General features: G+C 44.8%; 1 non-coding gene and 1 pseudogene across 2 annotated transcripts in view; both read left to right on the forward strand.

Moving 5' to 3' along the window:
- Window positions 1-157: 157 nt before the first annotated feature.
- Window positions 158-229, forward strand: trnap-agg (transfer RNA proline (anticodon AGG)). Its single transcript has one exon. It is a non-coding gene; the product is annotated as a tRNA-Pro (tRNA).
- Window positions 230-2,025: 1,796 nt separating this feature from the next.
- The window catches only part of LOC106605256 (protein PTHB1-like), a 93,136-nt pseudogene continuing 67,870 nt past the window's right edge, over window positions 2,026-27,291 (forward strand). Inside the window, exons 1-5 of the transcript XR_014392257.1 lie at window positions 2,026-2,173; window positions 5,190-5,303; window positions 13,495-13,696; window positions 17,497-17,833; window positions 21,273-21,402. The product of XR_014392257.1 is annotated as a protein PTHB1-like (transcript). The remainder of the gene's footprint in view (window positions 2,174-5,189; window positions 5,304-13,494; window positions 13,697-17,496; window positions 17,834-21,272; window positions 21,403-27,291) is intronic.

A 27,291-nucleotide genomic window follows, 5' to 3' on the forward strand; every position in this document is an offset into this window, starting at 1 on the left:
GTAGAAAGCAAGCTGTAATACCAAAATGGACCTCTAGAGAACGACAAAGTCCAATAAAAAGTTACATTTTCACTGCAGTTAGTTACAAAAGATTCGTCTGGTAAAGCCATACTTACGTGGCATACTTGTCCTGGACTGTTTTCTATTATATTCATCTGGCTCGTTGGTCTAGGGGTATGATTCTCGCTTAGGGTGCGAGAGGTCCCGGGTTCAAATCCCGGACGAGCCCGACTTTTACTAAAATACGAAACTGAATGACTGACAAGTTATTTTGATAACAGTGCAATAAAAACACTAACGTGTAAAACATTAAGGATCTACAAGAAATCACTGAGTTAGTTCCAATATGCACAAGGCAGATTATTGAGAAATTGGTTGCAAGTCTATGGTTATAATACAGCTTTCATTCCAAAGAATAAGATTGGATGTGCCATTCAATTGCTATATTATCCTCAAGTTTAAATGTCACATGCTCAAGTACAGCGAAATTCCTTTCTTGCAAACTCAAAACCCAACAATGCAATAATGTAAAACTAGAAAAAAACACGAGAAATAAGAAATATACCTCAAACGTATGTGTGTGTGTGTATATATATATATATATATGCAATTAACGGTCATTATAAAAAATGTTGAGTGACATTTTTAATGTGCAATCGCATGTGATTAGATTGAGATCATTTAACCTCCGTTTACCTGAACGTCTGTAGTCTCGTGCACCAGACAAGAACGTCTGTAGAATAAAAACTCAGTTTCCCATAAATCTGTGAGGTTGTTGCATTTCTGATCATGCGCACAAGTACTGGAGTCTATCGTTAGTGTCACTGCTATGACAACGGAGATGGCTTCAAGCAAGTTGATGAGGCACACCCAAAATGTGATTTTTATCTGAACTGCGAACCACAGACAGGCTCGTCTTGTTAGAGGTAAAATAGGCACGTTTCTAATTAGCATATGTCGCTGGAATGTTGAAACTAGACGCTTGTTAGCCTCCAAGCCAGGCACAAGCACAGCCAGCGCTAATTAGTCAGCTAACGTTAACTAACTTAGCTCGAGGTGTTTCCTGGCAGGCTAGCTTGCTACCTCCTGTTACCTATAGAGAATTATGCACATCGTCCAGTTTAGTTTGTGTTTATAACAATTGTTCAACACATGGACAATGCTTGCCCGCAACCCCTACTAACGTTACCTAGGTAGTTTTATCAACAGATGATGCATGTTGATGTTGCTAGCTAGATACTAAGGTTAGATCTAGCTAGTTATGTGGAAATCATTCTATTCACCTCTAATGAAATGCAGTCGGAGCTCTGCTGATATGCATGGCACACCTGGATAATGTTGAATTATGTGGTTGATTGCAGAATGTTGGCTGTGCTTTGCTGTCTGTCAAGTAGATGAAAAGGGGCAGCTGAAAGGTCTTGGCAGTGATAGAGTTAAGTAGGCAGGTGGTATAAGGCTATAGGCATATATTCCACTTGTGTAGTCTTTCAAAATTGTAATAATAGGGCTATCATTTTAATGGTTATATATGGTCTTGGTGTAGAGGGAGGGGGAAGTAGGGATTCTCTCTATGGGTTAGCTGTCCATTCCACCTGCTCAGCAGTTGACAATGAGGAAAGCTGCTTGGCCCACGCCCTGATACAATCCCTGGTCATGTGACTCAGCTGTCATTTGTTGTTTTACTTCATGTGTAACTCTGTGTTTTTGTATGTTGTCGAACTGCTTTGCTTTATCTTGGCCAGGTCGCAATTGTAAATGAGAACTTGTTCTCAACTTGCCTACCTGGTTAAATAAAGGTGAAATAAATAAAAATAAAATAAATAAAATCTACACTTATTTGAAGTGGATTTAACAAGTGACATCAAGAAGGGATCATAGCTTTCACCTGGATTCACCTGGTCAGTCTGTCATGGAAAGAACAGGTGTTCTTAATGTTTTGTACAACGAAGGGAGCAATATGAGACCATACCATAACGTCTAAGCTGAAGAAGTATACAGTGTGTATGTCCTCTCTCCTGTAGATAAGATAGTGGTGGGCAGCTACATGGGCATGCTGCGGGTCTTCTCCCCCCCACCCTGCCAAGCCTGGAGAGCCCAGCCCGGCCCACAGCCAGCTACTGGAGGTGCAGCTCAGAGACCCCGTCATCCAGGTTGAAGTGGGCAAGTTTGTCTCGTAAGTACCAGGTCACACCCTCCTACTGCTCAAATAGTATGCTACACGCACCTGCTGCTCAAATAGTATGCTACACGCACCTGCTGCTCAAATAGTATGCTACACGCACCTGCTGCTCAAATAGTATGCTACACGCACCTGCTGCTCAAATAGTATGCTACACGCACCTGCTGCTCAAATAGTATGCTACACGCACCTGCTGCTCAAATAGTATGCTACACGCACCTGCTGCTCAAATAGTATGTTACACGCACCTGCTGCTCAAATAGTATGTTACACGCACCTGCTGCTCAAATAGTATGTTACACGCACCTGCTGCTCAAATAGTATGTTACACGCACCTGCTGCTCAAATAGTATGCTACACGCACCTGCTGCTCAAATAGTATGCTACACGCACCTGCTGCTCAAATAGTATGCTACACGCACCTGCTGCTCAAATAGTATGCTACACGCACCTGCTGCTCAAATAGTATGCTACACCCAGCTACTGCTCTGGGATGTATGCTTATGATGTTATCACTGACTGTAAGCATTCCAGGCTGTATCACAACCGGCCATGATTGGGAGTCCCATAGGGCGGCGCCCAACTGGCCCAACGTCGTCCAGGTTTGGCCAGTGTAGGCCGTCATTGTAAATAAGAATTTGTTCTTAACTGACTTGCCTAGTTAAATAAAGGTCACTCAGTCATTGTGTTAATAATGCCTTTTCTCCTCCCCCCTCTCTGGTATTCTGGCACTCAGAAGTGTGGCCTGGAATTGCAGGTCAAATGGGCAATCATGGCGTTAACTCAACATAGCCCTACTTACAATCTTAAAGTACCACGTCACGAATGGAACTCTCTACTCTCATTGTCCTACATCACTGCACCGAAGGACTAGAGTTGCACAGGAATGATGATGTCATGTGTTGGGAGACAATGGCTTTTCCTGTTGCTTCCCACCCAGTCCTAAACACACATTAGCTTCAAGGGCCAAGGGTTTTTCCTGATCACATGACCTTGCTGACCTTGTTGTGAACTCCTGACCCTGTACCACAAAGTCAAGAGGTAGTTGCTGTCATGCTGTTCGGTTATCCACTGAGTAGACATCAATGGAGTTCATGAACCTTTGGCATTGTCTTCAACTTTGTTCTTGTCTTAATCTGCTTCCAGTAAATCCTGACCACCATGTCATGAGTTCGGCTCTCTCCATGTGATTTATCATACCATATCAACCATCTAGTCTCAAAATTGGCTGGCTCCACTACTTTAGGCTAACCACCAAGTTACCAGCACATAGCTGGAGATACCCCAGGGTCCCATTTCAAGATGTTGTTAAAGGAAATTTGTTCTTAAGCACTTTAACTTGCCAAATACAGGTTGAGTAAATACTCAAATATTTTGAACAAAAAATGTCAAGCGCTAGACTGAAACCGCCATTGCCCCCTCTGCTCTTCCCATGGCCAAAACTATTCAAGTAAGAGGGGGATAGGAGGAGAAAGATGGAGAGAAAGGGAGGAATGGAATGGTGAGGGAAGACTGGAATGTTGGGATATGTCATCACGGTGGTCCATTCCTGGGTGCACAGGGACCTCCTGGAGAGACAGGCTTCCTGGAAAAGCCAGGCATTTTCCAAAAGTTTCACACACAAAAGGGATGTATGAGTCAAAGGATTCCTTCATCTGTTTGCTGACGTTTTATGTTAGTGTATGTTTTGGGGAAGCTGGTTTCGGTTAGCATTTTGAATGACCATTGAGTGTTCCCTAAACAGAGAAACACATTGTAAATTTTGTCTCTAGAGCAGTGGGGCGGGAGATGGTGAAATGTGTTCTCATCGACAGTGGGCGCTGTGGTTTTGAGTAAAGAAGAAATCACCCAGGCTTCGTTTTTAGTTGTTTTTCCTCCGTAAACATTACAGCAGGGTTGACGACAGACGTGTTCCTCCGCAAAGCTGTAGAACACATGTTTTAACCATAGATTTACATCAAACAGATTTGTCACTTTTTCCTATGCATATTGTATTATATTTATCCGTTCACAACTTGTGCTTGAAGTAGCAGTTGCCCCCAGAATACAAATTTAGGGCCAGGTTTGACTACCCCCCTAATCCTAACCTTTACCATTAGGATATACTTCATTATATCTATACTGATATACTCTTATGCCAGTATTGTCCTGTATGTTTTCATTGGCGATTTTGGACATCTGTTCTTCGCAGTAATTGAATAAAGTTCTCTGCAGGTGTTCAGATCTGCTTCATCTGGCTGTGTTGCACCCAGATGTGGACTACTACAGACTGAAATATGTTCCTGGATTCATCTGATACCATTGAGGAGTTTATCACATTTAGCACGTCGTCCCCACAGTGACGGTATGTACTGTACATATCCCAACCAAAAGTCATGGATTACAGGCAACTTCCGCACTGAGCTAAAGGCCAGGGCTGCCGCTTTCAAGGCTGGAACCAACAGGACCCTGAACAGCTTCTAACCCCCCAAGCCATAACACTACTAAATAGTCCGTGTAGCTATTTGGTTAACTATCTGCATTACCCTCTTTGCACTAACTCTTTTGACTCATCGCATATGCTGCTGCAACTTTACTATTTATCGTGTTGCCTACCCCTACCTATATGTACATATCTACCTCAAATAACTCATACCCCTGCAAATTGTCTCGTTACTGGTGCTCCGTGTACTGTATATAGCCAAATTATTGTTACTCATTGTGTATTTATTCTTCGTGTTATTATTTTTTCTATATTTTTCTCTCTGCATTGTTGGGAAGGGCCCGTGAGTAACCATTTCAATGTTAGTCTACATCTGTTGTTTATGAAGCGTGTGACAAATTTGATTTGATACTATGGCAGTTTGCTCCCATTCGTCTAGTTCTCTCTCTGCAGATTTAACCATAGGACATAGCAATGATATGTGACAATAAATATTAATATGGAGGGTCTCTCTCTCGCGCGCCCTCTCCCTCTATTTCTCTCTACCTCGCTTTAATGTCTCTCTCTGTCTCTCTTTCTCTACCATAGGTACTGCTGGTAATGTGGAGCATTGGGTTCAGTACCAGCTCAAGCGGGTCTATGAGCACAACCTCCAGAGGACCGCCTGCAACATGACTTCTGGAACCTTCGGAGGGGTCACAGGTAACACATCACATGAGCAGCTCAAACACCTCACATGTAACAGATAGGCATTGACAGTTTAGTTACAAACCACACACATTTTGTTAATTCTTTGGATTAATTCACTGCCCTTTAATTTCTAATGACCACAGAGCTATAATTGTAGAATATGATTCATTCTGTGTGGAGGGGAACCCTTGGCGTTCTGGTGCAGGTTTATTTGGATGGCAGTGACTGGATCAGTGTGTGCATGGGTGTGTGGATGCATGTGCACCCGTGTGGGTGTATTTGTATGTGTAGTAAGTTAGGTTCTGTGTGTCCTTCAAAGGTTGTGTCAGGTCAACCACAGAAGCTCTCTTTTTAGCCTGCCAGGAACACACTGCTGAAATCTGGACCAAGCCCCAGACAAGAGACAACAGGCAATTCATTAATGGGAGAGCACACTTATCCAAACACGTGCTCCCTGGCCCCCCCCCACACACACACACACACACACACACACACACACACACACACACACACACACACACACACACACACACACACACACACACACACACACACACACACACCACCTCAACAATATATCCCTTGTTTTATTATTGGCCTTCTCATGTCTAAAAGGGCTTCAGTTTAACACTGGTTTGTGTGTGCGCGTGCACGTGTGTGAGGAGACTTGGAGCTGTGTTGGTTACTGTTATAGAGGACATGTTTAGGATGGGAGTCGTTGCTTTTCTTGGATGCTGCAGAGTCGAGGGCTTTCTCCTCCTTTTTTCCAAATACATATATTTCTCTTGAGGGATGATTTCTTCCCCCATCCTCTCTCCCTCTCTCTCCCCCTGGCATTCTAACATTCCTCATTAACCCCTGAACTCTTATTCACCTTCCTTCGTTTCATAGACTTCCAACACTTTATGGACTCCTTCATTCATGCCAGTTTCCATTTGCGCAAACACACACACACACACACACACACACACACACACACACACACTCCCATTCACTTCTCTCTCTCTCACATCCTTTCTCTATTAGATCAAATCAAATTTTACAGTGCTTACTCACAAGCCCTTAACCAACAATGCAGTTGTAAGAAAATCCCTAAAAAAGTAAGAGGTAAGAATAACAAATAATTAAAGAGCAGCAGTAAATAACAATAGCAGGGCTTTGTACAGGGGCTACCAGTACAGAGTCAATGTGTCAATGTGCGGGGGGCACCGGTGTCGAGGTAATTATGTACATGTAGGTAGAGTTATTAAAGTGGCTATGCATAGATAATAACAGAGAGTAGCAGCAGCATGGGGGGGGGGGCAATGTAAATAGTCTGGGTAGCCATTTGAATAGCTATTCAGGAGTCTTATGCCTTGGGAGTAGAAGCTGTTTAGAAGCCTCTTGGACCTAGACTTGGTGCTCCGGTATCACTTACCGTGCAGTAGCAGAGGAGAACCGTCTATGACTAGGGTGGCTGGAGTCTTTGACAATTTTTAGGGCCTTCCTCTGACACCGCCTGGTATAGAGGTCCTGGATGGCAGGAAGCTTGGCCCCAGTGATGTACTGGGCCGTACGCACTACCCTCTGTAGTGCCTTGCGGTCGGAAGCCGAGCAGTCAGGATGCTCTCGATGGTGCAGCTGTAAAACCCATGCCAAATCTTTTCAGTCTCCTGAGGGGGAATAGGTTTTGTCGTGCCCTCTTCACGACTGTCTTGGTGTGCTTGGACCATGTAGTTTGTTGGCGGTGTGGATGCCAAGGAACTTGAAGCTGTCAACCTGCTCCACTACAGCCCTGTCAATGAGAGAGTCCTCCTTTTTCTTTAGTCCACAATCATCTCCTTTGTCTTGATCACGTTGAGGGAGAGTTTGTTGTCCTTGCACCACACTGTCAGGTCTCTGACCTCCTCCCTATAGGCTCTCATTGTTGTCGGTGATCAGGCCGTTGTGACATCAACAAACTTAATGATGGTGTTAGAAACGTGCCTGGCCGTGCAGTCGTGAGTGAACAGGGAGTTCAGGATGGGACTGAGCATGCACCCCTGAGGGGCCCCCGTGTTGAGGATCAACGTGGCGGATGTGTTGTTACCTACCCTTACCACCTGGGGGGGCCAGACAGGATGTCCAGGATCCAGTTGCAGAGGGAGGTGTTTAGTCCCAGGATCCTTAGGTTAGTGATGAGCTTTGAGGGCACTGAATAGCATTCTCACATAGGTGTTCCTTTTGTCCAGGTGAGAGAGGGCAGTGTGGAGTGCAATAGAGATTGCATCATATGTGGATCTGTTGGTGAGGAATGCAAATTGGAGTTGGTCTAGGGTTTTTGGGATTATGGTGTTGATGTGAGCCATGACCAGCCTTTCAAAGCATTTCATGGCTACAGATGTGAGTGCTACGGGTCGGTAGTCATTTAGTCAGGTTACCTTAGTGTTTCTGGGCACAGGGACTATGGTGGTCTGCTTGAAACATGTTGGTATTACACACTCAGACAGGGAGAGGTTGAAAATGTCAGTGAAGACACTTCCCAGTTGGTCAGCGCATGCTCGGAGTACACATCCTGGTAATCCGCCTGGCCCAGCGGCCGTGTGAATGTTGACCTGTTTAAAGGTCTTACTCACATCGACTGCGGAGAGGATGATCACACGGTTGTCTGGAACAACTGATGCTCTCATGCATGTTTCAGTGTTACTTGCCTCGAACCGAGCATAGAAGTTATTTAGCTTGTCTGGTAGGCTCGTGTCACTGGGCAGCTCTTGGCAGTGCTTCCCTTTGTAGTCTGTAATAGTTTGCAAGCCCTGCCACATCTGACGAGCATCGTAGCCGGTGTAGTACGATTCAATCTTAGTATTGTATTGATGTTTTGCCTGTTTGATGGTTCATCGGAGGGCATAGCGAGATTTCTTATAAGTTTCCGGGTTAGATTCCCGCTCCTTGAAAGCGGCAGCTCTACTCTTTAGCTCAGTGTGGATGTTGCCTGTAATCCATGGCTTCTGGTTGGGGTATGTACGTACAGTCACTGTGGGGACGACGTCCTCGATGCACTTATTGATAAAGCCAGTGACTGATGTGGTGTACTCCTCAATTCTATCGGAAGAATCCCGGAACATTTTCTGGTCTGTGCTAGCAAAACAATCCTGTAGTTTAGCATCTGCTTCATCTGACCACTTTCGTATAGTGGTCACTGGTGCTTCCTCCTTTAATTTTTGCTTGTAAACAGGAATCAGGAGGATAGAGTTATGGTAAGATTTGCCAAATGGAGGCCGAGGGAGAGCTTTGTACGCGTCTCTGTGTGTTGACTGAAGGTGGTCTAGATTTTTTTCCCTCTGGTTGCGCATTTAACATGCTGATAGAAATTAGGTAAAACTAATTTAAGTTTCCCTGCATTAAAGTCCCCGGCCACTCGGAGCGCTGCCTCTGGATGAGAGTTTTCCTGTTTGCTTCTGGCGGAATACAGCTCACTGAGTGCGGTTTTAGTGCCAGCCTCGGTCTGTGGTGGTATGTACGAAAAATACAGATAGTGTGGTCTACAGCTTATCATGAGATACTCTACCTCAGGCGAGCAAAACCCTGAGACTTCCTTAGATATCGTGCACCAGCTATTGTTTACAAATATGCATAGGCCCCCGCCCCGTGTCTTACCAAAGGCTGCTGTTCTGTCCCGCCGATGGAGTGTATAACCTGCGAGCTGTATGTTCTTGATGTCGTCGTTCAGCCACGACTCGGTAAAACATAAGATTTACAGTTTTTAATGTCCCGTTGGTAGGATATATGTGCTTTCAGTACGTCCCATTTATTTTCCAGCGATTGAACGTTAGCTAGAAGAACGGAAGGCAAGGGCAGATTAGCCACTCGTCACCTGATCCTCACAAGGCATCCTGATCTCTTTCCGCGAAACCTACGTTTCCTTTTCCAGCAAATCACGGGGATCTAGGCCTGGTCGGTTGTCTGTAGTATTTCCCTCACGTCCGACTCATTGAAGAAAAACTCCTAGTCAAATTTGAGGTGAGTAATCCCAGTTCTGATGTCCAGAAGCTCTTTTCGGTCATAAGAGACGGTAGCAGCAGCATTATGTACAAAACAAGTTACGAACAATGTGAAAAAACGAACAAAATAGCATGGTTGGTTAAGAGCCAATAAGACGGCAGCCCTACCCTCCGGCGCCATCTTTTTTTCTCTCTGTCCCTCCTCCCTTTCCATTTCTCTCCTTCTCTTTCTTACTCTCTGAGTCTCTCTCGCTCTCTCTCTCTCTCACACACTTTCAGTATAGTTGTGTCCCTCTCCTGTCAGTGTAGGGAGAGAGTGGATTACAATGAGGTTCCTATAAAACAGAGGACAAGAGGGTCCTGCTCCAGGGTTACACTACCACACACCACCACCAGGGTGCAGCACAGCCTGTGGAATCAGCTCCTACACACCACCGTACACACTTGTCATCTGAGTGAGTGTATTCATCTGAAATTAGTGTGTGTAGGACCTTGCTCTAAATGTGAGCACCCATAATAGTTCCTGACCATGGAATGACTGTAGGCGCTGTAATAGCGGTGTTGTAGTAATACCGCCCTAATGGCTAGTCTGGGTTTGGGTCAGAATCGGGCCACACACACTCAAACAGCGTAGGCCATTCTAAGCAGCACCTGGCCCACACTTCAGCCCAACTCCACCCAGAACCCAGGCCCAAAGAACCACTGCACTGCTCTGCTCTGTCCTGCCAGCCTCTGTGCTTTGTCCTTGGGCTCAACCTGTGTAACAGCATGTTCTATTAATGCTATTAGTATGGGCTGGTTTCCTCTTTATGTCTCTGCTAAGGGTAGACGTGCTGGACTAATGTTTTATAGCGCTAGAAGAGCCGTTTTTGATATATTTAGTATGGGCGTAGACCCACTCACAAGCGTGAGAGAAGACACACACATACATGCACACACACCATACGTGTGCATACGCACGTGTGCATACACTCACACACACAGGGCGAGGTAATTGTGTGAGTGGCCTTGTCCTTCAGTGTTTTACTGACCTCCCACCCTGAGCCCTGTTCACCAAAGGGGGATGACCAGAATAGCTGGTGAAGCACACCCAAACGTGTTTATTATTGTGTATGTGTGTATCTGCTCTGCAGGTGGTACTCCCTGACCCCTCGTTGATGTGAGTGTGATTTTTAATAGCGTGTAGAGGCCTAATTATAGTTCTCTGCTCTCACAGCCACTCTGTGTTGTGTGTGTGTGTGTGTGTGTGTGTGTGTGTGTGTGTGTGTGTGTGTGTGTGTGTGTGTGTGTGTGTGTGTGTGTGTGTGTGTGTGTGTGTGTGTACTCAGCCATCTCAGATTTTCTCTGCCATAAAACTCAGTGGGCCATTCCAAGTACTCCACACACAAACGCAGACCTAAAGCTGTGTAAGGCTGCTGTGAACAGGCCTGCTCAGTCCGAGAGGTGTTAATGGACATATCAGATTCAGCAGGAGACAAATGAGCAGAGCAGCTAACCCACCACTACAACACAACATAGCAGAGCAGCTAACCCACCACTACGACACAACATAGCAGAGCAGCTAACCCACCACTACGACACAACATAGCAGAGCAGCTAACCCACCACTACGACACAACATAGCAGAGCAGCTAACCCACCACTACGACACAACATAGCAGAGCAGCTAACCCACCACTACGACACAACATAGCAGAGCAGCTAACCCACCACTACGACACAACATAGCAGAGCAGCTAACCCACCACTACGACACAACATAGCAGAGCAGCTAACCCACCACTACGACACAACATAGCAGAGCAGCTAACCCACCACTACGACACAACATAGCAGAGCAGCTAACCCACCACTACGACACAACATAGCAGAGCAGCTAACCCACCACTACGACACAACATAGCAGAGCAGCTAACCCACCACTACGACACAACATAGCAGAGCAGCTAACCCACCACTACGACACAACATAGCAGAGCAGCTAACCCACCACTACGACACAACATAGCAGAGCAGCTAACCCACCACTACGACACAACATAGCAGAGCAGCTAACCCACCACTACGACACAACATAGCAGAGCAGCTAACCCACCACTACGACACAACATAGCAGAGCAGCTAACCCACCACTACGACACAACATAGCAGAGCAGCTAACCCACCACTACGACACAACATAGCAGAGCAGCTAACCCACCACTACGACACAACATAGCAGAGCAGCTAACCCACCACTACAATACAACAAAGCAGAGCAGCTAACCCACTACTACAACATAGCAGAGCAGCTAACCCACCACTACAATACAACATAGCAGAGCAGCTAACCCACCATTACAATACAACATAGCAGAGCAGCTAACCCACCACTACAATACAATATAGCAGAGCAGCTAACCCACCACTACAATACAACATAGCAGAGCAGCTAACCCACTACTACAACATAGCAGAGCAGCTAACCCACCACTACAATACAACATAGCAGAGCAGCTAACCCACCACTACAATACAACATAGCAGAGCAGCTAACCCACTACTACAACATAGCAGAGCAGCTAACCCACTACTACAACATAGCAGAGCAGCTAACCCACTACTACAACATAGCAGAGCAGCTAACCCACCACTACAGTACAACATAGCAGAGCAGCTAACCCACTACAGTACAACATAGCAGAGCAGCTAACCCACTACTACAACATAGCAGAGCAGCTAACCCACCACTACAACATAGCAGAGCAGCTAACCCACCACTACAATACAACATAGCAGAGCAGCTAACCCACTACTACAACATAGCAGAGCAGCTAACCCACCACTACAATACAACATAGCAGAGCAGCTAACCCACTACAATACAACATAGCAGAGCAGCTAACCCACTACAATACAACATAGCAGAGCAGCTAACCCACTACTACAACATAGCAGAGCAGCTAACCCACTACTACAACATAGCAGAGCAGCTAACCCACCACTACAATACAACATAGCAGAGCAGCTAACCCACCACTACAATACAACATAGCAGAGCAGCTAACCCACCACTACAGTACAACATAGCAGAGCAGCTAACCCACTACAGTACAACATAGCAGAGCAGCTAACCCACTACTACAACATAGCAGAGCAGCTAACCCACCACTACAACATAGCAGAGCAGCTAACCCACCACTACAATACAACATAGCAGAGCAGCTAACCCACTACTACAACATAGCAGAGCAGCTAACCCACCACTACAATACAACATAGCAGAGCAGCTAACCCACTACAATACAACATAGCAGAGCAGCTAACCCCACTACAATACAACATAGCAGAGCAGCTAACCCACTACTACAACATAGCAGAGCAGCTAACCCACTACTACAACATAGCAGAGCAGCTAACCCACCACTACAATACAACATAGCAGAGCAGCTAACCCACCACTACAATACAACATAGCAGAGCAGCTAACCCACTACTACAACATAGCAGAGCAGCTAACCCACCACTACAATACAACATAGCAGAGCAGCTAACCCACTACTACAACATAGCAGAGCAGCTAACCCACTACTACAACATAGCAGAGCAGCTAACCCACCACTACAATACAACATAGCAGAGCAGCTAACCCACTACTACAACATAGCAGAGCAGCTAACCCACCACTACAATACAACATAGCAGAGCAGCTAACCCACTACTACAACATAGCAGAGCAGCTAACCCACCACTAGAATACAACATAGCAGAGCAGCTAACCCACTACTACAACATAGCAGAGCAGCTAACCCACCACTACAATACAACATAGCAGAGCAGCTAACCCACTACTACAACATAGCAGAGCAGCTAACCCACCACTACAATACAATATAGCAGAGCAGCTAACCCACTACTACAACATAGCAGAGCAGCTAACCCACCACTACAATACAACATAGCAGAGCAGCTAACGCACCACTACAATACAACATAGCAGAGCAGCTAACCCACCACTACAACATAGCAGAGCCACCCCAACAAGTCAAGCAGAACTGTAGGCTGCATACATTTTTCCACAGAACGTATACAATTCTACAAGTCATTTAGTCAGGCAGCATTCAGGGCTATGTTCTGTCATTGTGTGTACTTTTCTGTGATGCCAGTATGATTCCACCAGGTTGTCATGTGTTAATGTCCTAAGCCTATGTGTTGAATTAACGTTTATTCAACGCTCATGTAACGTTTGCCTTTTTAAAACGCAGTTGGCCGTTTTCTCCCTGGCTTCCTCCTGCCTGGTCCTCTGTGTTACTGCTCCCGCACTGACATCTTCCTCACTGTGTCCTCAGCACGACAGGTGGAGAGCTACAGGTACACACACTGCAAAACACACACCCTGCAAAACATACACATAGGCTGCAAAACACACGCATATTCTGCAAAGCAAATACACACACACAGGGGAAAGTAAGTAAGTGAATGAAAAAGTGAGTGAGTGAAGAAGTGTACTCTTTGCCTCTGAAGGCTGTCTGCCTGCCTGCTACTCCACACTAGATCTTTAAATACATCTGTGGTGCAGCAGATGGGAGGCCATTTTCTAGTCCTCCTAACGCCACAAACCACTGCACCATCTTTAAATAATAGGGGAGAGTGTTGTGTGTGTGTGTGTGTGTGTGTGTGTGTGTGTGTGTGTGTGTGTGTGTGTGTGTGTGTGTGTACATAGGGGATACTGCAGATTGGGTGTATCGGGCCCTATTGCCACAGCTGAGTCTGGTTATTCCCGGTGCTAAGTTAACATTTTCACGTCCTAATGAAATTTCCACTCATTGATCGCCACAGCTCCCCATGTAAGCCCTGTCTTTATTTTCCTCTACTTTGGCCGATCATCGCCCCTCCACAATAATCACAGTTACCTTCCTCTACAAACACACTCTGGGATTTTCCTTTTTAACGCTACTGCTAAAACCAGATGGAAATTGGGGAAAGGCCGAAGAGTGTGTGTGTGTGTGTGTGTGTGTGTGTGTGTGTGTGTGTGTGTGTGTGTGTGTGTGTGTGTGTGTGTGTGTGTGTGTGTGTGTGTGTGTGTGTGTGTGTGTGTGTGTGTGTGTGTGTGTTACGGTGTGTGAAACCCGGCCTTCCAGCTGTTTGTTATCCCAGATTTCTCCGATATCAAGAGCTTCCCCAGATGAGATATCACTGCGGAAACGCTGACCCTCCTCCCTCTCTTCAATTCTCAGACTGTATATATGAATTCAAATAAAAATAATTCTGCCCAGGATGAAGTGCTCTATGTCCCCAGTTAACTTTTGGATGTGTCTAGACTTGGTCTCTGTGGCTAGAATCCCACTTTCTGATCAAATCTACAATCAAAAGTCATGAAAACTGTAGATACGAAGAGAGCTACATTTTGGTAATGAAAATCCTGCATGTTCGTTAGAAATAGCCTTGCTCTGAGTGTCATGTACTGCCTAATATCAGTCAGCTAGAGAACTGTTCCGCTCCCTCGGTTTGTTTAGCCAGTAATGTTGATTTTCTCTCCGCTTGAGGGTTAATGAATGTGATTTTGTGTTTGTGTATCAGGGCAGTATTGGGTAGATATCCTCTTTCGTATAAATGACTGGGCTGTTTCCTCTGGCTGTAGACGTCCCACGCTGGCTGCTGAGTGACACACACACACACACACACACGCACACACACATCCCCGCACTTCATCTATCGTCCATGTAACAGCTTCACACACTCACTCTGTGTGTCTCTGGGCTGTCTGAGACACGGAGAGACTCTATCCAACCTGGAGAGGTTGACTGGGTTTGTGTGGGTTGAACTGGTTAAAGGTGAGGCTCGTGGGGTGTGTGTTGGTAGTATGTTCATGCGCACACATGATCATACATTTTGTACACACACAAAACCATGCATGCATATTATGCACATATTTATACTCATGTAAACACACACACACACACACACACCCTCCCTGCTCCGCTGGGCTGGCCTGAGCTGTGGAACTCTGAATGTGTGTGTGCTCACCATTTACAACCGGTGTGCATGCTGGTGAATCATTTCTTCAAGGTTTGGACTCTATCATCGCTCACGCACGCGGCAGGCACACACACACACACACACACACACACACACACACACACACACACACACACACACACACACACACTCTTTGTGATTCTATGTGTTAGGTCTCATTCACACTAGCTCATTCACCAACAGACCTGACCATAGTACTCCGCCCTTAAAAGGCCTTGGCTAGATGGTGCCAAACTCTCCCATCCATTTAGGATTGAGGCCTTCAGATTTCTTATAGCTGATCAAAAGTAATGTATGAATGCAAACCAAAGTGCACTTATTCGTTGTGCATTTGTCAGGAGTGTCCTCTATTTGAATCCCTCTGCAACTAGTAATGGCAAAATAGGTCCCGTTTCCTCTTCCTCCACCTTCCAATTGGCACTGCTTGCTGTTGTCTTTGGACATGTTCATCCCTTCATTCTTTTCTCAGAGAGCGAGAGAGAAAAATACTTTCTCCCTGACAGAGCAAATAGTCTCCTGTCGTTTCCAGCTCCATAAACATCAGGACTTATTAGCAGGTTCTGATTTCTCTTCATATAATTATCTGATTCTTAGCAGCTTTTCCTTCTCCCTCCCGAGGAGCCAGGTGACTGAGCGTGTGTGAGATGTCTGTAGCTACTATAGCCAGTTCCAGCTTTTTACTGGAAATCAGATTGTATTAATGCCATAATGCTAGACTACTGTAGGCTGACTCCAGATCAGTGTCATGATACTGCTATTAATAAAGACATTGTTTGAGAACATAAAAGCATGAAACTAGCGTACCTGAATAATGGTTTGTGGCACAAACTTTAGTTGTCATAACACAGATGGATGTCTGTTATGACAGTGGGGCTTCTGACAGAGGGTCCAGCTGAAGTATTTCTGAAGTGTTACCACTGAGAACATTGTGTATCTAAACTGAAGTGTTACCACTGAGAACATTGTGTGTCTAAACTGAAGTGTTACCACTGAGAACATTGTGTGTCTAAACTGAAGTGTTACCACTGAGAACATTGTGTATCTAAACTGAAGTGTTACCACTGAGAACATTGTGTGTCTAAACTGAAGTGTTACCACTGAGAACATTGTGTGTCTAAACTGAAGTGTTACCACTGAGAACATTGTGTGTCTAAACTGAAGTGTTACCACTGAGAACATTGTGTGTCTAAACTGAAGTGTTACCACTGAGAACATTGTGTGTCTAAACTGAAGTGTTACCACTGAGAACATTGTGTGTCTAAACTGAAGTGTTACCACTGAGAACATTGTGTGTCTAAACTGAAGTGTTACTACATTTAAAAAATGTATGTTTTTATTTCACCTTTATTTAACCAGGTAAGCTAGTTGAGAACAAGTTCTCATTTACAACTGCGACCTGGCCAAGATAAAGCAAAGCAGTGTGGCACAAATAACAACACAGTTACACATGGAATAAACAAGCGTACAGTCAATAACACAATAGAAAAAAAGAAAGTCTATATACAGTGTGTGCAAATGGCATGAGGAGGTAAGGCAATAAATAGGCCATGGTAGCGAAGTAATTACAATTTAGCAAATTAACACTGGAGTGATAGATGTGCAGATGATGATGTACAAGTAGAAATACTGGTGTGCAAAATAGCAGAAAAGTAAATGGGGGCTATGTACAGCTGCAGAGATCAGTTAGCTGCTCAGATAGCTGATGTTTAAAGTTAGTGAGGGAGATATGAGTCTCCAGCTTCAGCGATTTAAAAAATAAAATAAAAAATAAATAAAAAAAGTTTACAAAAATAATATTTTTTTATTTATTTTTTTGCAATTCGTTCCAGTCATTGGCAGCAGAGAACTGGAAGGAAAGGCGGCCAAAGGAGTTGTTGGCTTTTGGGGTGACCAGTGAAATATACCTGCTGGAGCGAGTGCTACGGGTGGGTGCTGTTATGGTGACCAGTGAGCTGAGATAAGGCGGACCTTTACCAAGCAAAGACTGAGAACATTGTGTATCTAAACTGAAGTGTTACCACTGAGAACATTGTGTGTCTAAACTGAAGTGTTACCACTGAGAACATTGTGTGTCTAAACTGAAGTGTTACCACTGAGAACATTGTGTATCTAAACTGAAGTGTTACCACTGAGAACATTGTGTGTCTAAACTGAAGTGTTACCACTGAGAACATTGTGTATCTAAACTGAAGTGTTACCACTGAGAACCTTGTGTGTCTAAACTGAAGTGTTCCTAACCCAGGTATGAGACGCTGGCGGTGGCCACAGACACAGAGACCAGACAGGATGCTGAGCAGCATAGCAAAACTGCAGGGAAGAGATGGTGAGAAGAGAAAAGTGTGTGTGTGTGTGTGGTGTAAAACCCTGTGTGTGTTACCCCCTCAGGCTGACTGGATCCTGGTCCTGGGGGAGCTGGCCTTGGACCTCAGTGTCCCCTCCTTCTCTCCGTCCTCGTCCTCCATCTTTGTTTGCGGCAAGAGGAATCTATACTGTCTCAAAGACAACGGACATATCCGCTTCATGGAAACGAGTACAACCCGAGCTGCTTCCTCCCCTACTCCTCAGGTAATGGTAGAGCCCTTATGCTTATGCTTCCTCCCCTATCCCTCAGGTAATGGTAGAGGCCTTATGCTTATGCTTCCTCCCCTATCCCTCAGGTAATGGTAGAGCCCTAGTGCTTCCTCCCCTACTCCTCAGGTAATGGTACAGCCCTAGTGCTTCCTCCCCTACTCCTCAGGTAATGGTAGAGCCCTAGTGCTTCCTCCCCTACTCCTCAGGTAATGGTACAGCCCTAGTGCTTCCTCCCCTACTCCTCAGGTAATGGTAGAGCCCTAGTGCTTCCTCCCATACTCCTCAGGTAATGGTACAGCCCTAGTGCTTCCTCCCCTACTCCTCAGGTAATGGTAGAGCCCTAGTGCTTCCTCCCCTACTCCTCAGGTAATGGTAGAGCCCTAGTGCTTCCTCCCCTACTCCTCAGGTAATGGTACAGCCCTAGTGCTTCCTCCCCTACTCCTCAGGTAGTGGTACAGCCCTAGTGCTTCCTCCCCTACTCCTCAGGTAATGGTACAGCCCTAGTGCTTCCTCCCCTACTCCTCAGGTAATGGTACAGCCCTAGTGCTTCCTCCCCTACTCCTCAGGTAATGGTACAGCCCTAGTGCTTCCTTCCCTACTCCTCAGGTAATGGTACAGCCCTAGTGCTTCCTCCCCTACTCCTCAGGTAATGGTACAGCCCTAGTGCTTCCTCCCCTACTCCTCAGGTAATGGTAGAGCCCTAGTGCTTCCTCCCCTATCCCTCAGGTAATGGTACAACCCCAGCTGCTTCCTCCCCTACTCCTCAGGTAATGGTACAGCCCTAGTGCTTCCTCCCCTATCCCTCAGGTAATGGTACAGCCCTAGTGCTTCCTCCCCTATCCCTCAGGTAATGGTACAGCCCTAGCTGCTTCCTCACATAACATACTGCTTGATATCAGAAGCTTAATAACTGCTTGATATCAGACACATTATTTGTAGGACATATTGTAGGGCATATTGTAGGACATAGCAGATATCCATCCTCCATATAATTGATGAATATTATTGCTGACTCTTCTATCCAGTCTTTGTTTTAGGTCTGCCATGTGGATACTGGTCTAACAAATATTTCTAGTGGTGATAAGACATTCCCCATGCCTGTCCAGAGTGTGTGTCGGTAGCAGAATGAGTGTTTGTCTGTGAGCTCAGGTTCATCTGATAGGGAGTCTCTCGGCTCCTGGGTTGGGTTTAATGAGGGACCGGAGTACAGCTCTACACAGTGCATCTGTCTGTCCTGACTGACTCCCAACATACCACTCCAACCAGAGGAAGTAGGAAATGTCACAGAGCAAGGCACGCTTTAATCGAATCCATATTTAGCATATGTAGCACCTCGAACATGCAACACACAGCACCGTCACCTGCATAAGCACATGCACACACACAGCATGTTCTACTGGCGGAATGCCCTGTGGATCAGGGGTCTGCGTGTTCCATGTTAATCCCACTATCGCAGGGCCCACTAATGGGTTCCAGCCAACACACCTCTCTCCAGCTGAGCTCAATTACAGGTAACTGCCAAAATAAAGGAAACCCTAACATAAGTGTATTAATAGGGCGTTGGGGCCACCATGAGCTGAACAGAACCGATTGAATGCACCTTGGTATAGATTCTACAAGTGTCTGGAACTCTGTTGGAGGGATGCGACACCATTCTTCCACAAGAAATTCCATTATTTGATGTTTTGTTGATGGTGGTGGAAAACAGTCTCAAGTGGTGCTCCAGAATCTCCCATAAGTGTTCAGTTGAGTTGAGATCTGGTGACTAAGAGACACACACAGACCCTTTAAGCCCCCTGTGCTCCTTTGAGACCTCTCTTTCAAAGTCACTGAGATCTCTTCTAGCCATGGTAGCCAAAATAATGGGCAACTGGGCATTTTTATACATGACCCTAGGCATGATGGGATGTTAATCTCTTAATTAACTCAGGAACCAAACCTGTGTTGAAGCGCCTGCTTTCAATATGCTTTGTATCCCTCATTTACTCAAGTGTTTCCTTTATTTTGGCAGTTACCTGTATATACATGGAGAGAGGGATGGCAAGGGAAGGATAGCGGGAGGGAGGGAGAGGAGGGAAATAGTTGAGAGAAAGGAGGGAGGAAAGCAATGAGAGAGGGATGAGGAGGAAGAGAAGAAGCAGAGTGTTTTAGAGAGATATTGAAAAAAAATGTTTTTTAAACCAGAGGCACCTGCTATTCCTCATAGAGGTGTGTTTGACCTGTGAGCACCATTCCCTCTGGTATCACACACACACACACACACACACACACACACACACACACACACACACACACACACACACACACACAATCTTACACCACACTATTCCCATTCCATTTGCATCGTTCCTCTGTAAAGGCCAGGATCCCAGGTGACATCGATCACAGTCCCCGATAGTTTTCTCTGGTTACACAACCAGCAGCCACCCGGATAGTATGGCAAATGGCTTCCCGCTATTGTAATCTGCTGCGGTTTGGTTTTCAATACAGAGAGAGGGAGAGGAACTTTCCGGGCTGCTGACTTTCACATTGTTTTGGCTGGAACTTTAGCGGTTTACCAGCCCGCTCTCAATATTTCACAGGTTTTCCCCTCTGGCCCTCCGCTATGCAGCTGCCTTTTTTGGCTTGTGTTCTCCTTTTCTCTCTCTCCCTCGTTTCTTTGCCCCCTCTCTCTTTCTCGCATCCTCTATTTTTCCCTCTAGTGATAATACAGCCACTTAACCCCAGCATTGATAATAATCACTTATAATTAGTGTACACACACACACACACACCCACACACACACCTCAGGGTAAGGTGTGTTCAGGGAAACCATTGCCATATGTCTGTCTGATACACTGCTATTAATACAGTGCCTGGCCACAGTGGCAGAACAGAACGAACCAGGGGGAGCAAAAGAGGAGAAAAAAACAAATGGCGCTATATGTAGTGGATGGAGGGAGTCATATATAAACTGTGTCTGTCATTTTGGCCTTGCCCGCCCCTGCCCTCTATCCCAATGAGGTTGGCTAGGCGTGTGTTGCGTGTGCCTCTCAGATCTCCCGCGGTGGCAGTCACGCTAAATGCTCGTGTGTGTGTGTGGCCAAACCAAAAGGCGTTTTCATGCTAGACCATTTCAGGTCAATCCGGGGTTTAACCATGTGTGTTCTCACAAATTAATCTTCTACCTCAAAGACACATCCTCGCCCCAGAACTAGGCCTTGTTTAATTCATTTGTAATGACTTTTGAGATATTTTTGCTTTCTAAACTGTTAAATATTCATTTAAGGTTTGTCGTCATTTATGGACTGGCCTGCCAAAGCAACTCGGAGTAAATCGACAACCCATTGATGACTGATGGATGGAAGGATTGTATTTATAAAGCACTTTTCATTAGGTTTCATGTGTCTCCTGTGACTGTATCTAACCTCTGACCCCTCCTTCTCTTCCCAGTGTCTGAAGGCACCACCAACACCCTGGTCAGTAACCATAACAACATGCTGCTGGTATACCAGGATGTGGCGTTGAAGTAGGCCACCCAGCTCTCCTGTTCCCCCGTGGCTGTCAGGCTCGCTAACTTCCCGTTAGTACACCCCCCACTCGTTACCATGGCACCCGCTGCTGCTGTGTTTGGTGTGTTGGTGTTGCCATGAATTAGGTGGTTGTGTACGGTTACCAGGATTGGACCATTTCCATTCTGTCAATTTAGGAAATAAAATTCAAATGCCGACCCCCACATTTAACAAAAGAAGAAGTTAGTCGTTTTTCCATTCATGAATTCACACTCATCTCTTCAATTGACTTATCTGAAATGGACCCCAAAGTTGATGGTAATTTTACGCCGATACACTTAAACACACAGTGTGTGCTCAGATTCCACTGATCTGATAAGGTAACAGAGACCCCTGTAGGCCTTTACCTGGGGATGGAAGGAGGAGAGGGGAAAGGGAGGGGTGGAAGCACTCAGATGGAGCTCCATGGATCAGTGTCCCTGTGTGTCTCTCCCTGTAGCTCTGCTCTGTTGGCTCCATTCTAAACAGCCCTTCTGTCAGCACCAACTAGATGAGCCTCTCTCTGGCTCCTCCCAGATCAAACACATACATTTGCATAGCACACACAGTTACACACTCGTCCTCCACGCAACCTTACAGAACACATTCTACATAGGACATACGTGAAGCCTTCATTCTCTCTCTCACTCCGCTGAGCGTTACCCTCTCTCACCCACAGGCTTACTTGCGTACACACACACTCTATGAAGCCCATATGCCAGGTTTGTTATTATTAATGATCACCAGTTGTTATGGTTATCACCATGAGAAATCCACCCAAATCCCTGAGAGGAAATTATTTCACAATGTCTTACAGCTGGCCAATCAAAACAGATAAGGGAGTGGTAGACTGTAGTACTAAATGTCATCGCAGCGTAATGGCCATAATCACACCGCAATTTACAACAATTATTTACAACACAAACAGTGATGAAAAATGATGCTGTGTATGTGTGTGTGTTTTTAATAATTCATACAGCCATGTAGTACATGATGAGTCCACTGCTGATACCATGGGGAGGACTAACAGGCTGTCACCGGACCACAGACACCCTTCTCTCCTTAACCCCTGGTTTCAGTAACCTTAACGATAGTTTTGTCTATATCTCTCTCTTTCTCTTTCTCTTCTCTCTCTTTTTTTTAACCCTCTGATAGAGTGTAGGGTTAGGCGAGTTCAGGGGGTAGTGGTGAGGTGGGGGTCAGATGGAATCAACTGTGGGGGTCTGAGAATTCGGAGGGCCTCCGAATGCTGTAGAATCTTTCAGCTTTTTCCTCTTCAGCCCCCCGACTATAGTGTTCCTGTTTCATACCATACACTCTCCTCTGGGTGGATCTACCCTGACCTGACTAGACGAGAGGAACAGCTGAGCAGAGAAGATAGAATCTTATGGGTCATAGCCCAGTAAAACCAAAGTTATAAACTTTAACATACAGTGGGGTCTGAAATTGTTGTATTTGATCCCATATTCCTAGTACACAATCAAGCTTGTGATTCTACAAATGGATTTGCAGTTAGTTTTGGTTGTGTTTTATATTGTTTTGTACCCAATAGAAATGAATGGTAAATAATGTATTGTGTGGTTTTGGTAGAGCTGATCCTATTTAGTTGATTGTTTGGTCAATAGGCTGTTGGTTAACCGAGATTTCTTTAGTCGAGCAGTCCCAATTATAATTTTTTACATGGTGCACAAGACAACTTTATTTAACTAGGCAAGTCAGTTAAGAAAAAAAATCTTATTTACAATGACGGCCTACCCCGGGCCAAACCCTAACCCGGACGACACTAGGCTAATTGTGTGCCGCCCTATGGGACTCCCAATCACGGCCGGTTGTGATACAGCCTGGAACCGAACCAGGGTCTGTAGTGACGCCTCTAGCACTGAGATGCAGTGCCTTAGACCGCTGTGACACAAGTAAGACAGATCCTGCTTCTTTTACCTGTTTGAGTGTTTGTTTAATAGCCTACTGATTCCGTCAGCACCGAGCTTCATGCAACAGCAAAATGTCGGATAAAGCAATTTCACAGATTTGGCTGTTTTTAATCTTTGCTATGCTGTAATAAAGGCTTTACAATTATTTTTTTCATTAGAACAGACTGGTATTACTTATTTATTTAGTGTTGTTTACACTGTTCCAAACAGGCAGAAAAATAATATTGTAATCTAACAGCACCTGTTTGTCACATGTAATATGCATGCAGTTCTCGCTCCTATACCCTCCTTTATCTTGATCTCCTTCTGATTGTTATTATTACAATTATTATGATGATCATTCTTATAATAAGTAATGTCGTTATCATTAGTAGGCTTGGTATAGTATCCTTGTGTAACCATCATTGTGCGCGTCCTGTTTAGTCTTAATACCTTAACTTACTTAGACCTATATTTCAATATACACTGCATTCGGAACGTATTCAGACCCCTTGACTTTTTCCACATTTTGTTAAGTTACAGCCTTATTCTAAAATGGATTAAAATGTTTTTCCTCATCAATCTACACACAGTACCCCATAATGACAAAGCAAAAACTATTGTTTTATTTTAGCAAATTTACTAAATAAAAGTCCAGAAATATCACATTTACGTAAGTATTCAGACCCTTTACTCAGTACTTTTTTGAAGCAACTTTCGCAGCGATTACAGCCTCGAGTCTTCTTGAGTATGACAAGCTTGGCACACCTGTATTTTGGGAGTTTCTCCCATTCTTCTCTGCAGATCCTCTCAAGCTCTGTCAGGTTGGATGGGGAGCATCGCTGCACAGCTATTTTCAGGTCTCTCCAGAGATGTTCGATCGGGTTCAAGTCCGGGCTCGAGCTGGGCCAGTCAAGGACATTCAGAGACTTGTCCCAAAGCCACTCCTGCGTTGTCTTGGCTATGTGCTTAGGGTTGTTGTGCTGTTAGACTGGGGTGAAGGTTCACCTTCCGAGGTCCTGAGCACTCTGGAGCAGGTTTTCATCAAGGATCTCTCTGTACTTTGCTCCATTCATCTTTCCCTCGATCCTGACTAGTTTCCCAGTCCCTGCCGCTGAAAAACATCCCCAAAGCATGATGCTGCCACCACCATGCTTCACCGTAGGGATGGTGCCAGGTTTCCTCCAGATGTGACGCTTGGCATTCAGGCCAAAGAGTTACATCTTGGTTTCATCAGACCAGAGAATCTTGTTTCTCATGGTCTGAGAGTCTTTAGGTGCCTTTTGGCAAACTCCAAGTGGGCTGTCATTTGCCTTTTACTGAGGAGTGGCTTCCGTCTGGCCACTCTACCATAAAGGCCTGATTGGTGGAGAGCTGCAGAGATGGTTGTCCTTCTGGAAGGTTCTCCCATCTCCACAGAGGAACTCAGGAACTCTGTCAGAGTGACCGTTGGGTTCTTGGTCACCTCCCTGACCAAGGCCCTTCTCCCCCGATTGCTCAGTTTGGCCGGGCGGCCAGCTCAAGGAGGAGTCTTGGTGGTTCCAAACTTCTTCCATTTAATAATGATGTTCTTGGGGACCTTCAATGCTGCAGAAATGTTTTGGTACCCTTCCCCAGATCTGTGCCTCGACACAATCCTGTCTCGGAGCTGTACGGACAATTCCTTCGACCACATGGCTTGGTTTTTGTTCTGACATGCACTATCAACTATGGGACCTATATTTTATTTATTTAACCTTTTTATTTAACTAGGAAAGTCAGTTAAGGACAAATTCTTATTTACAGTGACAGCCTACAGTGGGTTAACTGCCTTGTTCAGGGGCAGAACGACAGATTTTTAGCTTGTCAGCTTGGGGCTTCGATCCAGCAACCTTTCGGTTACATGCCCAAAGCTCTAACCACTAAGCTACCTGCTGCCCCAGGTGTGTGCCTTTCCAAGTCATGTCCAATCAATTGAATTTACCACAGGTGGAATCCAATCAAGTTGTAGAAACATCTCAAGGATGATCAATGGAAACTTACTCTACGTAAATAAGGTATTTCAATTTTTTTATAAATTTGCAAACATTTCTATAAATCTGTTTTGGCTTTGTCATTATGGGGTATTGTGTGTAGGTTGATGAGAAATGATAATTTAATCAATTTTAGAATAAGGCTGTAACTAACAAAATGTGGGAAAAGGGAAAGGGTCTGAATACTTTCTGAATGCACTGAATCAATCAATCAGTCATTCATTCGTTCATGTCATCACACAGCATACAAGACATTCATGCTTTCAAATGCAATCAAGCATTTTAGTTTTAAAATGAAATAACAAAGGGAGCTTTGAATAATTAGCCTATACAATAAATAAACTGCATTTCACAAATGCATGCAATTGTTTTTAGTCTGCTGTAATAAAGGCTTTGTGTTTTTTTTTTCTCATTTAGAATAGACTGATTTTATTTAGTGTTGTTTACACTGTTTCAAATGGTCAGAAAGAATTATATTGTAATCTAACAGCAACTGTTTGGCACACATAATACTCAATGCTTGCTCCTACGCTCTCCTTTGTTTTATCTCCAATAGTTTCCACAACTAAGTCAAATGTCTTCCACAGCTCTGACTGCCTCTTTCCCTCCTGAGCATTAAACATTTGCCCGTTATTTTTCACGTCCTCCGCATCCATTTTTCTGTCGACATTACTGGGTTCAGAGTTTGTTATAAACAGTTTATTGGTCGCATGCGATGCTGACATGTTTCACGTAAAGAAAGCAAGGGTTGAGGGAATCGGGAATGTTTTTTGTAAACAAATTGGGGATTTCGTTAACAGAACTTTTCAGTCAAACAAGTCTGAAACTAAATGGCTGAAAAGATGTTGCAGCTTCAGCACGGACAGCGCAATAAACACTTGCTGTGGTGCCTTTTCGCTGCAGTAGGGAGGAGAGCGAGACAACGTGCGCCAGTCACACAGGCACTCGCTGTCTTTTTATTTTTTTAACACTCACCATCAGGCTCTTGAGTCATTTGTGTGTCTTCATTATTTAATCAAACAGTGTGCATAAAGCATCAGACAAGCTTAGTGCATATGTAGGCCAATTTATTCAAACGCATATGAAAAAATAAGTTTAAACATTTCGACCAATCGATTACTCTTGGTTGACCAATATTTTTTTTAGTCGGGGACAGCCTTACATTTTGGAGTCACTTATTATAAATATGAATATAATATGTTTCTAAACACTTTTTAAATTAATTTGGATGTTACCATGATTACAGATAATCCTGACTGAATCATGACTAATGATGAGTGAGAAAGTTACAGAAGGTCAAAAATCACACCCCCTAGACATGCTAACCTCCCCTGTTGGTAATGGTGAGAGATTAGCATGTCTAGGGGGTATGATCTTTCACCATCTAACTTTCTCACTCATCATTATAACCCAATTAATTCAGGATAATGCTTAATCATGGTAGCATCCACATTAATGTAGAACTGTTTAGAAGCATATTCTAGTCCTATTTGTACTGAAAAAAATATATAAATGCAACATGCAACAATTTCAAAGATTTTATTGAGTTCATATGAGGAAATCAGTCAATTGAAATGAATTCATTGGGGCCTAATCTATGGATTTTCCATGACTTGGAATACAGATACCTTTAAAAAAGAATGGGCCTCACAATGGACCTCAGGATCTCGTCAATATATTTCTGTGCATTCAAATTGCCATCAATAAAATGCAATCGTATTTGTAGCTTATGCCCATAACCCCACCGCCACCATGGGGCACTCTGTTCACAACGTTGACGTCAGCAATCCACTCGCCCACACGACGCCATACATGTGTTCTGGGGTTGTGAGGCCGGTTGGACATACTGCCAAATTCTCTAAAAACAACGTTGGAGGCAGCTTATGGTAGAGAAATGAACATTCAATTCTCTGGCAAAAGCTCTGGTGGACATTCCAGCAGTCAGCATGCCAATTGCACGCTCCCTCAAAACTTGACACATCTGTGGCATTGTGTTGTG

This window comes from Salmo salar, chromosome 05 (assembly GCF_965601325.2).
Source record: "Salmo salar chromosome 05, fSalSal1, whole genome shotgun sequence".
NCBI classification, from domain to species: domain Eukaryota; kingdom Metazoa; phylum Chordata; class Actinopteri; order Salmoniformes; family Salmonidae; genus Salmo; species Salmo salar.